Source organism: Prorops nasuta, unplaced genomic scaffold (assembly GCF_024137725.1).
Source record: "Prorops nasuta isolate Cenicafe-Biocafe unplaced genomic scaffold, Cenicafe_Pnas_1.2 PNAS00003, whole genome shotgun sequence".
Lineage (NCBI taxonomy): Eukaryota > Metazoa > Arthropoda > Insecta > Hymenoptera > Bethylidae > Prorops > Prorops nasuta.
Genome location: NW_027116800.1, coordinates 10,735,925 through 10,750,106, shown reverse-complemented (window position 1 = coordinate 10,750,106; position 14,182 = coordinate 10,735,925). Strand labels below are relative to the sequence as shown.

The 14,182-nt window shown below is 45.1% G+C and overlaps 1 protein-coding gene across 6 annotated transcripts in view; it reads left to right on the top strand.

The window, feature by feature from the left end:
• The window catches only part of tou (toutatis), a 75,629-nt gene that overhangs the window by 19,481 nt on the left and 41,966 nt on the right, over positions 1 to 14,182 (top strand). For all 6 annotated transcript variants that reach the window (XM_066747869.1, XM_066747872.1, XM_066747874.1 and 3 more), the window contains exon 2: positions 11,446 to 11,546. The gene's annotated coding sequence lies outside the window, so the exon portion shown is untranslated. The remainder of the gene's footprint in view (positions 1 to 11,445; positions 11,547 to 14,182) is intronic.

Genomic DNA, 14,182 nt, shown 5'->3' with positions numbered 1-14,182 from the left:
AAGCTCGAGCTGACACGGTGACCCCTTGCACGCATAATAAGAGATGATGCATCTGCCAGCCACGTGCCTCTGGCGAGAATTTTCTCATCGACCGTGGCATTAAAGTTTTAAAGCAAAAGGTAGAATGCGAATAATTAATAAAATTTCCTTCGAGCAAATTCAATCGTGACATTACACCTCCCCCCCCTTTACCGAATTAAATTAAACCTCCATTACCGAGCTTCCGATTCTCCCGCTTTTTTTATTTTTTTATCTTTTCAATTAACATTCATACCTTTCAATTTTCTCCTCTATATATATATGTATACACTTAAGAAACAGCGTTAATAGTTATTATGATTATGAAACAAATTGGTTGAACGATCGCTCTTTAGAATCGACTCTATACACGATATACCAAAATATAATTATAGTGGTAGAGAGGAAACTTGGAGAGTATAAGCGCGTCGAAAAAGCGTTTTCTTGTTTCCCTGTAGAGAAGAGTTGCATAGCTCAGCAGCAGCAGCTCTTTCGGTAGAAAAATGAGGCAAAGTATAGGTAGGGACTCAGATAAAGCACGTTTCGCATCACGGACTGGTCATACGACGAATCGGACTTGTATTTGCGGCGGAGCTAGGTGAATCGGCTCGGGTCCTTCGTTTATTTATGGCCCGTATAGCCTTAAGGTTTGAGGGATGGATGGGGCTGCCGTTGTAGCGAGGCTGTGGGAGAAGAGAGAGAGAGAGAGAGAGAGAACTGGTTGGCGTGTGACCACCAGTGAAAAGAGTCTGAAAGGGGTTGAGAGAGGGTGGGTTGGCAGTGAGTGTACTCGTAGGAAGGAAGGAAGAGGGAGCCGTGCACGCGAGCTCGAGCCAGGATAGGAGAGAGAGAGAGAGAGAGAGAGGGTGGGTGGTGGGCGGTGGGGTGAAAGGTGGAAGCGAGGACGGAGAGGTCGAGCGAGGCGCGTGAAAGGCGAAGGAGGGAGTTGGCCAAGCTTGTACCGCGAGTGTGTAGTCAAGTCTATAAAGGAGTGCTTTATTGATCTGAGTTTGAACGCGCACTAGGATACCGATATAGACCCTATATACGTTATAACGTCGCTTTCTCATTTCAAGACTCTCGACTCCGACGCCGCGGCGAAGCTCCACGGCCTAGCCACCTCCTCCACTCGTTCGCTCGCTCGCTCGCTGCCTCATCGCATCTAGCCCGTGCACCGCGCGCCGACCGATAACTCGACGCATCCCCCTGCTCTGCCTGCATTTTCCCCATCAACGAGCACCCATAATGCTTCCGCGAAGCCCCTACATCTATACCTATCTAGTATATATATATATAGGATAGACCATCATTGAAAACACTGCTATGCTTTACGCGTGCAACTTTCCCCTCAATCGCCAATCCGATAAAAGAGAAACCGTTCTTTTTCATATATATATGTATATATATACCTTCTCCAAACTCCTCTTCTTTATTCCGCACGGAACAACGCGCAAATCATTCCTATTCTCGTATGTATATATACATATATACATATATATATATATGTATACACGAGGCAAAGAAAAGAGGAGTCACGAACGATAACGAGTTGAAAGGTGAAAGATTAAATTCATAGCCCGTCGTGTAGCAACTAATTTTATGATGTGGATATGCGCCACTAAGTGATTGATTACCGTGCGCACTGTGATTAATTATTGACGATAATGAGAAGTGATACATTTCTATCGATATAAATTGCATTGCCACCATGGCACACTATTTAAAAGAGATATCGGTCTTAGCCTCGAAATACTTGTCGTATTCCGCTGCTTCTACTTGTTGCTGATTGTATACCATTACCAAGTAACGTCGTCGTTACTGTAAATACGGACATTTGCATCATTCGTGGTTAGCCACAATGATCTTGTATAGTTACGACTGTAAGCCGTTGGCGCCGGGACCCGTTCTACTTTCGTCAATTGTTTTCTATTCTTGCAAGACCTCGCTCTTTCCTATACACCATATACATATATATAGTTACCGGGGGAGAGAACCAAAACAGAACCTTTTCAATGTCTCATATTTTCCGAAAGTCATATATATACACATAGCTGTTACAGAATTATTACTATATAGCTTCGTGAAACAAGCAAAGGTTTCATTTTCACCGATCGCAGCCCAATTGGGCGCTTGGATATCTATTGGCCAGCGAAACGAGGACACGACAACAAAAAAAAAAAGGAAAATATATATATATAGAATTCATCAGGCTAAATTGTGGTTTCCGAGTATAAACTACGTCGTACGTAGGACGCTATACACAACTCGGTTTGGTCTTCCTCGTTGGATGACTTTCAAGAATCGAGCTCGCAGCTACTCTGGATTCGTGAGTCGGCGTTGCGTATATAGGTGTCCATGTGCGTGTGTGTATGTAGAGGGGAACGCGCGCGCACATCCTTTCCACGGAGGAAAAGTAACGAAAAGCGAGGAACGTCGTGGCACGCATCGTTTAAAAACGCAAAGGTCCCTGATACTACACCAAAGTTGCAAACGCTTGCACACACATATATATCTATATATATGTGTGTGTGTGTGTGTGTACCTAATCTGGAGAAAAGAGCACGAATGTGAGGAAAGGAATAAATTGGTTTCTAATACATCTCTCAGCGGCTTTACCCAAGGAGAGGTATGCGCGAGAAAAATGTGCCGGTGGTTATCTATATACACTAGCATATAATCGTATCTGATGATAAGGGATCGACGATCCATCATTGGCCGTCGTTTCAGATCAGTTTCAAACGCAACGACCAAACTCGTTCTCGGTCTGTTATTACACGCGCGCGTCGACCAGATGGAAAGCTAAGCGCTTCCACAGCGGAGAGATACTATAGTTGTGCAGCATGGAAGCCTCGTCGTTGAAAGTAAAAGTGATTTCCAGCCAATGCTTTTTATTGGGAATTTTACGCCTTTGCTAAGGGTGGAAACGAATAAACTTTCTTTACGTCTCTGCTAACCGTTATCGAACCGGACCTTTCATAGAGAATTTTATTATATATATATATATATATATTATTGGTTGGTAGGTATAGCACTAGTAATGCGTTCCCCACGACTGTGACGCTTTTTAACATCGAGCTTCCAAGTATTTCGATATTATTATCGTATATTAGCCATCTTGAGTCGGCGATACTTCCTGCCGGCAAATCAGCTTTTTAGATAAGAAGCAAGAGAGCTCGCCACTGGCTCTGACACAATGGTCTTTAGGAATTTGTCGTCTTTAGTGGTCGTGCGTGCTGGCCGTGTGTGCCCGTGTCCTCGTTCCGTTCCTCCGGCTTTCTTCTTCGAAATGCTCTCCTCCTCGACGCGGCGCGCCAAACTAAGCCTCTACATACTGCGCGGTCTAGGTCAACGGGTCAATCGATGAATAGAACGATTAACCTCCAAGAACCGACACGCGTCGGCCGAATAAAATATACCGGCCATCTTTAATATTTCTACACACACACACACACACACACACATTTTCCTTCTTTTCACGCTGCGCGCAACAACGCGTACCCTGCCCGTCATCCTCCCACACACACATACGTAAAAGCGCGCGGGACGACATTCCACGAGTGAATAAAAAAAAGGGAGATTGGTGCACGGTGCGAGAATTGATGTTACGTTCGAAGCGTGAGATATAGGAAGAGGAATTGTAGACAAAGCTAAGTTAACGGGTGGGAGGGGAGGCTGCGTATGATAAGAGGCGAAGGAATGACGTTCATGCTTAGAATGAGATAGGAGGTAGGCTAGGTAAGGAAAAAGATTGATGATCCGAGCGAGAGGTAGAAATGAAAAGCTCGTAGAGGCGAAAGAGATAAAGCTTGGTTCGCGCGGGAGAATGGAATGGAGGCTATGGAGGTTGCTTGCGTTCGTTCGTAAAGCGTGTTCTCGCAGGCAGGCAGACGTATATAGCGTCGCTTTGGGCATCGCGTATACGTTCCTCGTTGCACCCCCTTTTCTAGCTCTCTGCCTGCTTCGCCTCGCCTCGCCTCGCCTCGCCTCGGCTGCTTTCGCCCAAGCCCGTTTTCCGCCAGCCTGCTTTTACCACCCCACCCCCTCCCCTTGTCGTCCCGTACGTACTCCTACCAGCCAAGCGTAGATCCACGAAACTCCTCGTCGTTGCCGCTTCGTTCGACCCACCCCACGTAGTACCACCACGTACCCTGCACAGAGAGAGAGAGAGAGAGAGGAGCGAGTCCGTTTCTCGTTCTCTGTTACCCCGGAGGAGACAGACTCCGCCATCTCCGATTCTCTCTCTCTCTCTCTCTCTCTCTTTCTGCAACCCAATCAACCAGCAGCAGCTACACTAGCACTCGAGAAGCAGTAGCAGCAGCAGCACTGCAGATCCTCCACATTTCATCCTTTCGAACCCTCTCGAAAGAGGAGCTGCTTGTGCCTCCCCTCGTAAGCAGTAGCACAGCCAGCAGCCCTCTCTACAACCCCAACGCGACACGACTCTCCGCGATTATCATTCGTCCAATCGTGCGTATATTTGTCTATGTATTTGCGTGTACGAGAGAGGGTTCGCACGCGATGCTAACTAAAGAGAAGCTATATATATATAGTGTTATAGTATGTATATAATGTTATTACGTTGGGAGCCAATGCTCTATGTACACTCTAGCAACTTTTTCTTCTCTATTTATTCTCCACCGTCCTTTCCTACATATTTTCGTTAGCAACGAGTACGCTCTGCCTCTCTCTTTTCTCTCTCCTCGATTCTATCCTCTCGCTGCTGCCCCACAAACCAACCTTGTTTACTAACTTTTCCACCCTGCAAAATTTGCCCAGTCAACTGAATATTTCAATTACCCGGAGCTACGCTCGTTAATTGATTCGTCAACAATTATTTATATTTATGTTGAATAGATTTTTAGTAATTATAGGGAGTATATATATATATATGTTGTGTTTTTCGTAACTAATACCACAATAAACTATGTGTAGTCTCGAAAGGAAGGAGAGACAGAAAGGTGGTTCAAGGCACGTGTAAGATCCACTCGCATTTCTTTAAAGATTCTTTACCTCTGATTACAAGTCTAGTCTATACTATATCTATATACATGCCTTGTTACAGTCTTTCGCTCATTATATCCTTTTCCTCTTTTTTTCCGCGTCTGCAAAATCTCTTCAATGCTCTTGAATGTTAGTATTCGGTTTTTAACAGAGTTTAGATTTTAAATCACAGAAACTCTGATTAATTTTTTGGTTTTCAGCGGTACGATATAAAGTTTCGACTGGAAACTTGGAGAAATATTACTATCACTCGGAGGAGGGAAGAGAAGATGAGACGATTATTGCGATCGAAGCTATTTTCTTCCAGCAATAACTGTGCACTTGCAACTTAATTGCAGTAACGCATAATTAGGTTCTGCCGATGAAGCGTGTTAATTAGCATTGCTAATACTCTCGTACAAATTGTTACGTGCAGCGTCTTGTGATCCGATCTTAAGCTCCTTTCTACTAGCTCCTTCCTATATATATTTTTACCCTTCGGAATTGCAGCTGGTTTCTTCTCTGCCCTGCACAGTCCAGTTAACATTGTACATACAATTGAAACGTAGAAGAAACAAAACGTGTTATTTAAACAGATTTATCAGTGCTGGTAAGTGCGTTTCTTATTATGAATGGTTGATAGCGGACTTGATAAGCCCGCTTTACGCGGCCTTATACACGCCGGGAAACGTATACTTGAGAGTATATATATACATATAAATATATATATCTGTGCTATAAATGTAACAAAAAAAGTGCATTACGAAAAATACCGTTTGATCGGATGACGCGTTGCGTTTAATGCACTTTGTCTGTACAATTATCGTCTTTTGGAATTGACGCCCCGGCAGGATCATTATCTTCGATTACAACGGATATACGTATATATATAATTCTAAAAAACTGGTATCGATTATCGAATCGACAGAGGCTGATCCGTGCGTAACCGATATATGGTTGGATACTAAAAGAGGGGAAAAAATCAGTTTTACGATCGCGTCGTCGTCGTAGTCGTCGTTGCTCGAATCTCGGAGGCCTCGCGCGGTAATTTCGTGCTACTCGAGAGTTTAGAGCCGTGGCGCACTGGCGCAACTGTCGATGGGGGGGGGGGGGGGGGATTATAGTCGGACGGATTCTCTTGGCTGTGCGAACGCGTGCAATTTTCTGATTTTTTCGTTGTTTCTGGTCAAAGGGAAGAGTCGCTCGCGTCTCGAGAGGGGTCCTTCGAAAGGACTTGGAGGAGGACCAACGCGGGGCGACTCCGATACACACTGCAGGATCTGTATGTGTGTGTGTGTGTGTGTGAAACGGCAGCGATGAGGAAGCGCGTGAGAAGAGAGAAATGAGAATTGGAATGGAGCGTGTTGCGGCGGTGGCGGCGGCGGTGGCGACGGCGGCGGCGGCGACGAGGAGGCATGCACCGGTTGATGGTCGGTCGTGTACACCGTATAGCTAGATTTTCTTGGTCGCGTTCGCTGCTGGGAGCTCGCACACGCCATCGTCGTCGTTCACCGGAAATTATGCCAGCTACGTTTCTACGTTGGGTGTAAACGAAGCGAGAACCCGTCGTCGGCCATCGGCGGCGGCGTCCATGCTAGCGCGGAACACGCCCCCAGGAACTGCGTTTCTCGTGGGCGACGGCCTGAAATATCGAGCGAGCGACTTGCCCACGTACACACGCGAAACGGATGGAAGCCGACTGTCGGGACAGATCGGGAGAGAGAGAGAGAGAGAAGGAGAAAACGGTTGGTCTCTCTCTCTCTCTCTTTCCTCGGCGGAGGGAGAGGGAGATGGATACAGAAGCGATGCGAATAGTCCGGTGGGGAGAGGAGGAGAGAGAGAGAGAGAGAGAGAGAGGGAGAGAGCAGCACCAGCAGCGTCACAGAGAAAGACTCTGCTGCTGTGCAGAGAGAGTGACGCAGCCTGGGGGAGTAGGCAACCCGGAGAAAAAGAGACCTCTCGTAGGAGAGATCGAGCGAGCTCGATGTAGAGAGGAGAGAGAGAGGAGACGCGCGGCGCGCCCGCCCGTTCGCCTGCTGGCCGATCGAAAGGTTTCGAGGGATAATTTTCCGCCTTCCGTTTCTGCCCTCGGGCTCCCATCCTCGCACAACTCCCTCTCCCCCCTCCTCATCATAATTCTTTTTACCATTGATGCTGGAGCGCGCGCTTTTCAAAACTTTCCTCTTTTTCTCCAGCCCCAGCTGTCCAATCGTCAATTTGCCTATGATCCATTCACCACTTTATATATTTATATACATATATACACATGCTTTACCAACGCTTTAATAATATATAGCTATTATCCCTCCGATCGCAACGGAAAGACTTGATACAGCAGGAAATATTTGTAGGTACCAGGGTAGTTTATAATTGTTCTTTGGAAATTTCGTAGCACGAAAGTGTCTTTCCTATATTTTTCGGAGCTCACTCACACACACATATATATATATATATATAGTTAACAAAAGGAAGTTCTCGGTGCAGAATTGGACGTACGGAGATACAGGTAGTACGTACGTATGTACTAGGACGTTCTTGGGACGTTCGGAGTTTCTGGCGCAAAGACGAAAGCTTTGAGAGTCCCTCCCGGTAATTTATTAGAGGTGGGAGCGAAGCCTCCAGGGTGCAGGTGATCTTGCGAAGCTTCGCTAATTACGAATATCAGTGGAGAAAGGAAATGGCGTGCTTTAATAAGAAATAGTTGGAAAGGCATTGTCAGTGTGCTATTATTAAAGCGTAATTGCACGCGCGCGAGAACGAAGAAGGAAGTCGTTTGGTTTAGAGTTTTGCTTGGGTGCGCTGCTGTTGCGGGCGCCAAGGTGTGCTGATCGCGGAGGAATTGCTCTTTTACCTTAATTCGGTAGTCGTCTCGAAAAGGAATTAAGTATAGCGAGCGTGCAACTGGGCAAATGGTGCATGCGGGCGTCAAGAAGAAGAAGAAGAAAATAAAGAAGCAGCAGCACACACAACGCAGTGCGGCACGAGGAGAAATAAGAATCTTGACGGTCATGGTGTAAGAGAGAGGGAGAGAGAGAGAGAGAGAAAGACTGATGGAGGGGCAGGAATAGTGGCCGGGGTATATAGGCATGAGAATCTTTTGAGCTTCGGCCAAGTTTTGCGCTGGCCGGTTGGACGACTCCGGCTCCAATCCGTGGAATCTAGTCCCCAGTGATTTCTCGCGCTTTCCACTATATATATATATATATATATATATATATATATTATAATAATTCGAAAAAAACAACAATAAGAGGAAGTAAGCAGCGAGAGATCAAACGATGAAACTCGTCGATCATCGATACGAGGATCGAGAAAAGTGCATTTATATCTGCCTGTACATATATAGATAATTATACAATTATATATCTGTAAAATTATTCTCCCTCTTTCGAAAGTCGTATAATAGTCGTAATATCTGTTAAAAAAGAGCAGGCTGAAATAATTACTCGATTACGACACGCTGATCCGGTTTTGCGCCCGTAAAACGTCTATATAAAGTTCAAATATCCTGAATAGTAAATCTCCTTGTCCTTAACTTCCGTGGCTCAAGATCAAAGTCATGGAATGCTTAGATATTGAAATTCCCTCCCCCCCCCCCCCTCTCTCCCCGTTACAAAATGCCTCGACAGCATTGCAAAATAAACGCGCTTATACTTGCAGCGGAAGGCACAATCTCAACATTTTAATTACTCTATTGAACAATTTCTACGCGAGAGAGAAATGCAGTGAAATTTCCATGGAATTGTAACTCTCGTCGGTGAGAGATTTTAATTTCAGCTCCATATCGCGTTGCAATTGATACTGCTGAAATACTATTTTTATGGCTGCAGGTTGCCAAAGAAATTTTATGATTCCAACTGTGTCTCTTTTAGGCTTAAATCTTTAAATATATACCCGTTTACGTGTGTGCATACATATATATAAATCGTGACAAAGGGGGCTCGAGCGAGTCGTATTGTGACCAATCGACTTTGTGCATGTGCTTGTGTGTTCGTATGAAATAGTGATAGAGGTAGGGTTGGGGGGGGGGGGTGGAGAAGGGAGGTAGGAATCCGGCAAAAGGAACGCTCGGTTAGAAGCGCAAAGCGCGCGTTCGAGTTGTTGTACGAAGAGGAACGAACGACCAATGATGAGGTACGAGTGGAAATAGCGTGGCGAGCGGAAGATAACTGAACACGTATAACCTTAACCGTTGATCGGGCTTCTGGCTACGGGAACAAGATGTCAAAAGAAACGTACGCGAATCTTCTGGTAACGAGTGCCAAAGGATTCGCGAGTTACCACCACTGCGCGACGCAAAGACTTGCCTGTATATAGAATTCCCGGAAATCACTATCGTGACACCAGCTGTCAAATTCGCGGCGTGCCAATTTTTACAATTGTTATTATTATCTCAATTTCAGCCACACGACCCTATCGCTGCTTTTATCTGATCTCACATTTTATACCAGTTGAAAATAGACGCACGCTACGATAAAGAAATCCAGCAAGTTTCTGCGGAAATGCAGTTATTTTTATTGTGTCATATATCCAGGATACGCGTGATTCTTAAGTATATCATCGGTCACGTGGGAGAAATCCGTTCGCTCAACAGTGCAAGCATACCAAGCATGTAAAACTCTTCCAATTAATCTCTCACCACCACGATCCACGAGCTTCGACAAGATCTCTTCAATTCTACTAGATAGCACTGTTGATCGCGTAAGTAAATTGAAGAAGAAAATAGTTTTCCAACGGAACGAATATACGATACGTCGAATTTCCATCGAAGAAGAATCACGATGAATCACGAGGACCGTGGATAAATTTATAGAAACTCTTCTCGGCGGTTTTGGCCGGTGTGTACCACCGAGGCTGAGTAGCGAGCTACTGATCTGACGTCACGACTCGGATGACATCACCGCTTCGCGTAATGCTGGACACGACTGAACGTTTTAGATTTTAGACCAATGATAAATATGCACCAATGGTTTGGAAGTAAATTGCAAGGTAAAATTGAACGAGAGGAGCTTCGATTTAGATATATAAAAAGCCTGAAGCCAGAGTAAGCATATTTCAATATAGTTAATTAAATGGTTCGAATTTCGCGCGATTATTCTCTTCAAGTGCGTAATTGCCACGTGGATGCTTCGTCAGAGGCTTCGATTAATCGGCGTTTATTGAAATATCGTTGCGGCATTTGGTGGTTTAAACCGAGCTTTATCGGGAGAGTCGAGGCTGCGCGATAGAAGGTCATCGTCGCGCGCGCCGTGCGCTTAGCATTATGATGCACATTGCACGGCACTGTTTCGTTATCGCGATTGGAGAACCGGTGATGGCTGCGGGATCGCGGATCAGAAACGATCGAGGTTAACTCCTCGGACTTTCCATCACACGTGAGCCTCTCCTTGCCACATTCTCCTTCGCCAGTGTGCACGCTTCCTTTATAATTGTGATTGCACGCGGACGCTGGCTCCTCAACTTGCCTCTCTGCGTGTCTACACACATATATATATATATACACAAACGGCAGAGTAAACCGACAGGAGCGTGGCGACGATGATCCTCCGCGAGAATTCTCGAATCTCGAAAAATCTATATCTGCTTATCCTCCTCTGTCAGTTTTATTAAAATTCCTTGCAGCGGTCGATAGATCCGAATATAAACCGCTACATTTTTGCGAGATTTATATACATCACTGAAATGGGTCGATCGATCAAAGTGGAAACTCTCTCGTGATTCGATCAGATATTTTAATCGAGGAATTCATTAAAGTGTCAATTGCGCGTGATTTTGCGTGGGAGTGTCTTTACGATGACTGTGAACGCAACGCAACGAAACACTTCCGGAAGGGGAAGGAAGGGGGGGGGGGGAGGGGGTTGCTATGCGAGCGAGCGAACGGGTATGTGGAAAGAGGGAAGGGAGGAAGGAAAGAAATCGGTTTCTGGCGAAACCCGATTATATCTCGGTGGTGGCAGCGTCGTGCATTATTGGCCCTCATAAAACCAGAAGGTTCGACCGGCCGCTTGCAGGTGACGCGAAAAGCAGCTGCACTCGACAAATTTCATCCACGCTCATCCCCCCCCCCCCCCTCCTCCCCACCATCACTTCTACCCCTCTTCTTCACTCTCCCCATTCATTAGCATGAGCTTTTAATAAAAAAACGTAAATTCCAATCGTTTTCCACACACACATAAGGAGATCCTTATCTCTTTGGTTAAAGAACAGACTGGGATAAATTGAAATTTAAAGCTGGCCTAATGAAAACCTTTCGCCATTTAAAGGAAACTTTCTCCACAGCGGTTATAGCGAAGGGTCCATACTTGATGACGCGTACTTTTCAAGTATTTCACCCTAATTTTCTTCCTCGTTTGAACTTTGTGCCTTCATACTCTTGTTAATTAGCGGATTTTGAATAAATTATTAATTCTCTTTATAACATTCCTGTTTTCCTTCTTATTTTTGCAGGGGCACAACCTTTTCCACGAGCGTTTGTTTTCCTGGGTGGAGGAGAGAATCACCAGCTGGAAATGCGTGACAAGATGGACAAGACTCGCAGCGAGGAACAAGTAAGTTGATACAATGCTTCTTATCTCGCAGGATAATCGGTCAGCTGAATTTTTTCATGATTGCTCGCTGATATATTATTGAGAGAGAGAGAGAGAGAGAGAGAAAATATTAAGAGTAACGATCGTTTTTCTCGACATGCTAGAGAGGGCACTTTTGATCGTTACTTTATCGACCGATCCATCCTATAACGTTGGTATTCTACTTTGTTATACGTATCGAGGCTAAGCAGGATTATTGGATGCAAAGTTTTTTTCTCTCTCTCTCTCTCTCTCTCTAATATATATGTATATTCCACTATTAGGAATTTCCTGAAGCTAATGCAAGCACACACATTGGGGCTCGATGGCTGGAAGCTTACCTCGCTATTATTAGTAATTTTGGTGAAATTCGGCGCTCCTCCTTCGATTACTGACGGTAGAAAATTTGACAGTGCTATCTATGTAACCACGACGGGGCGGACATGTTCAACGGATATAGACGCTCGCCACTTCCATTTCGGTCTCTCGAATCGCTGGTTATCGATCGTACCAACCAACCAACACCCCCCCCCCTCCCCCACTCCTCCCCCTTCCTCTCCCCCTCTAACTTATTTAAGGGATCTCCGTTCGTCAGAAACAGAACGCTCACGCTTTACGTCCAATTCCCCAACTATCACTGTCACCAATACAACGTGGATAATCCTAGCTCAAACTTAAATATAGTAGAAAAGAAATATTTTTATTTTTGCTATATCCTTCCACAACACCAATATGATTATTATACGTAAATCGAATTCGTTTCTTCCTTTCGGAATTAGAATAACAATATATATATATAGTCAGAGGAAACTGTGTATGCATCAGGATTTTGTCGGACGAGCAACGCGATATAATGCGATTTTAGTCGGTAAATATGAAAAGCGTGGCTGTGTACGGGACGAGCGGTTTCGAGTCGTGAATAAGTACACCGAGTGTAATGCTACGTGATTTTGCAAGGGAAAAAATTGGAATTGTAGGTTAGCAAACGGGATTCCCACAACGAGAGTGTCTCTTGGATAAACAACAAAGCTTTTGGAATCTCTATGTAAGGCTGCGTCTAACTGTTTCAGGGTTAAGGTCATCGACTATTATCCAAAGACGTGTGCAGCGCGAGTTTTATCGTTGAGCTCTCTACCCACCAATTATATAATAGGAAATTGCTTTTCGAAATAATTAATTAGCTCTCGCCGCGCGTTATCCTTTACTATATCCTCCAATATAATCTGCCCGAAGAGCAGCAGCAGCTCTCGTGCGATATATCGAGCGTTTCGCTTATTTATGTAAGCGCTTTGACTTGACTCGACTTGAAAAAAAAAGAAGGATTATAGCGTAAATTGGCCGTGCATTAATTTAGGAAGTGCAAAGCAGTTTACCTCGGGCAAAAGGCACGAAAGGAGAGGAATTTTAAGTTGTTGATCGCGTCGCATCCATTCCGCAGACGCGTGTCTTCCGTCGTGTGTCTGGTTCGCTTGAAAAGGATGCGGTGTGGACGGGAGAAAAAGTTGTTTTCAAGAGTTGAAAAAAAAAGAGAAGAAAAAAGAGGTGCTCGAGAATCCTTTCTCTCGAACAAACATAATTGTTTTTCCGAAAAACAATCTCGAAATTGAATTTCATGTATTATATATACACGCGCCACACGGAAACTTTTTCTCCTTCTAAATTCTGATAAAGCATGAATAGACGAAAGCGATTCTCACTCGGCTCGCGCGCGCAGTTATTGAACTTCGAGGAAAACCAGTTTCTTTTACACGTTCAATATACATAGAACGCAGGTATATGTATATACATATAGGTATACATCGTCGTCAGTGTCAGCGACAGTTTGTAAAGGCCTAACTATACAAGCGCTGTAATCGCTTTAATACCGGATTAAATCTAATTTATTTTTACACTACCTTATTACGAACGTTACAACTGCGACGATTAAATTACGATTAAATAGAACTAGCCACTTCCCGACAACTTGTATCCAACGTTGGGAGAAACCGTTTTCACCGCGCATGGCGTTCTCTATAGTTTCTTCGTTGGTCACACATGCACGATCGCTCGAATTGAAAAGCAAAAGCAGCGTCAGTCGAGGAGGATATGAGATGGTAAGAGTGAGAGAGAGAGAGAGGGGGGGGGGGTCGGTGAAGGAAGGAGCAATCATGGGAAGAAAAGCAAAGAGTTGCGAGCGAGCTATAAGCAGGAGATGGGCATGGGGCGATGTAAAAGTAAAGGGGGAAAGAAGGAGGGGGGGGGGGGGGGGGAGTATGCACGTGCCTCAGTGGCATGCGTGCACGTATATAGTTTATTTCGTAAGAGCGCGATTAAACTGGCACGACGATTCGTTTCTTTCGGAGACTCATCAGCTCTTTATATATATATATATATATGTATGTACGATTGTGTGTGTGTACGATGCGGCTCCGTTGGTTCATCGTTGATAGGCTGGCTGGTTGGCTGGCTGGCTGGGCAGGCTGGTTGGTTGACTGGCTGCCTGGGTGACTGACTTGCTCGCTAACTACCAGCCGGTATGCGCGTTCCAACAGCCGGCGGCAGGATCGTCTTTGCTAACGCCGGAACCCCTCTACTTGCCCAAATTCACAAACCATTGCCAGAAACCTTCGTTCTTTCTA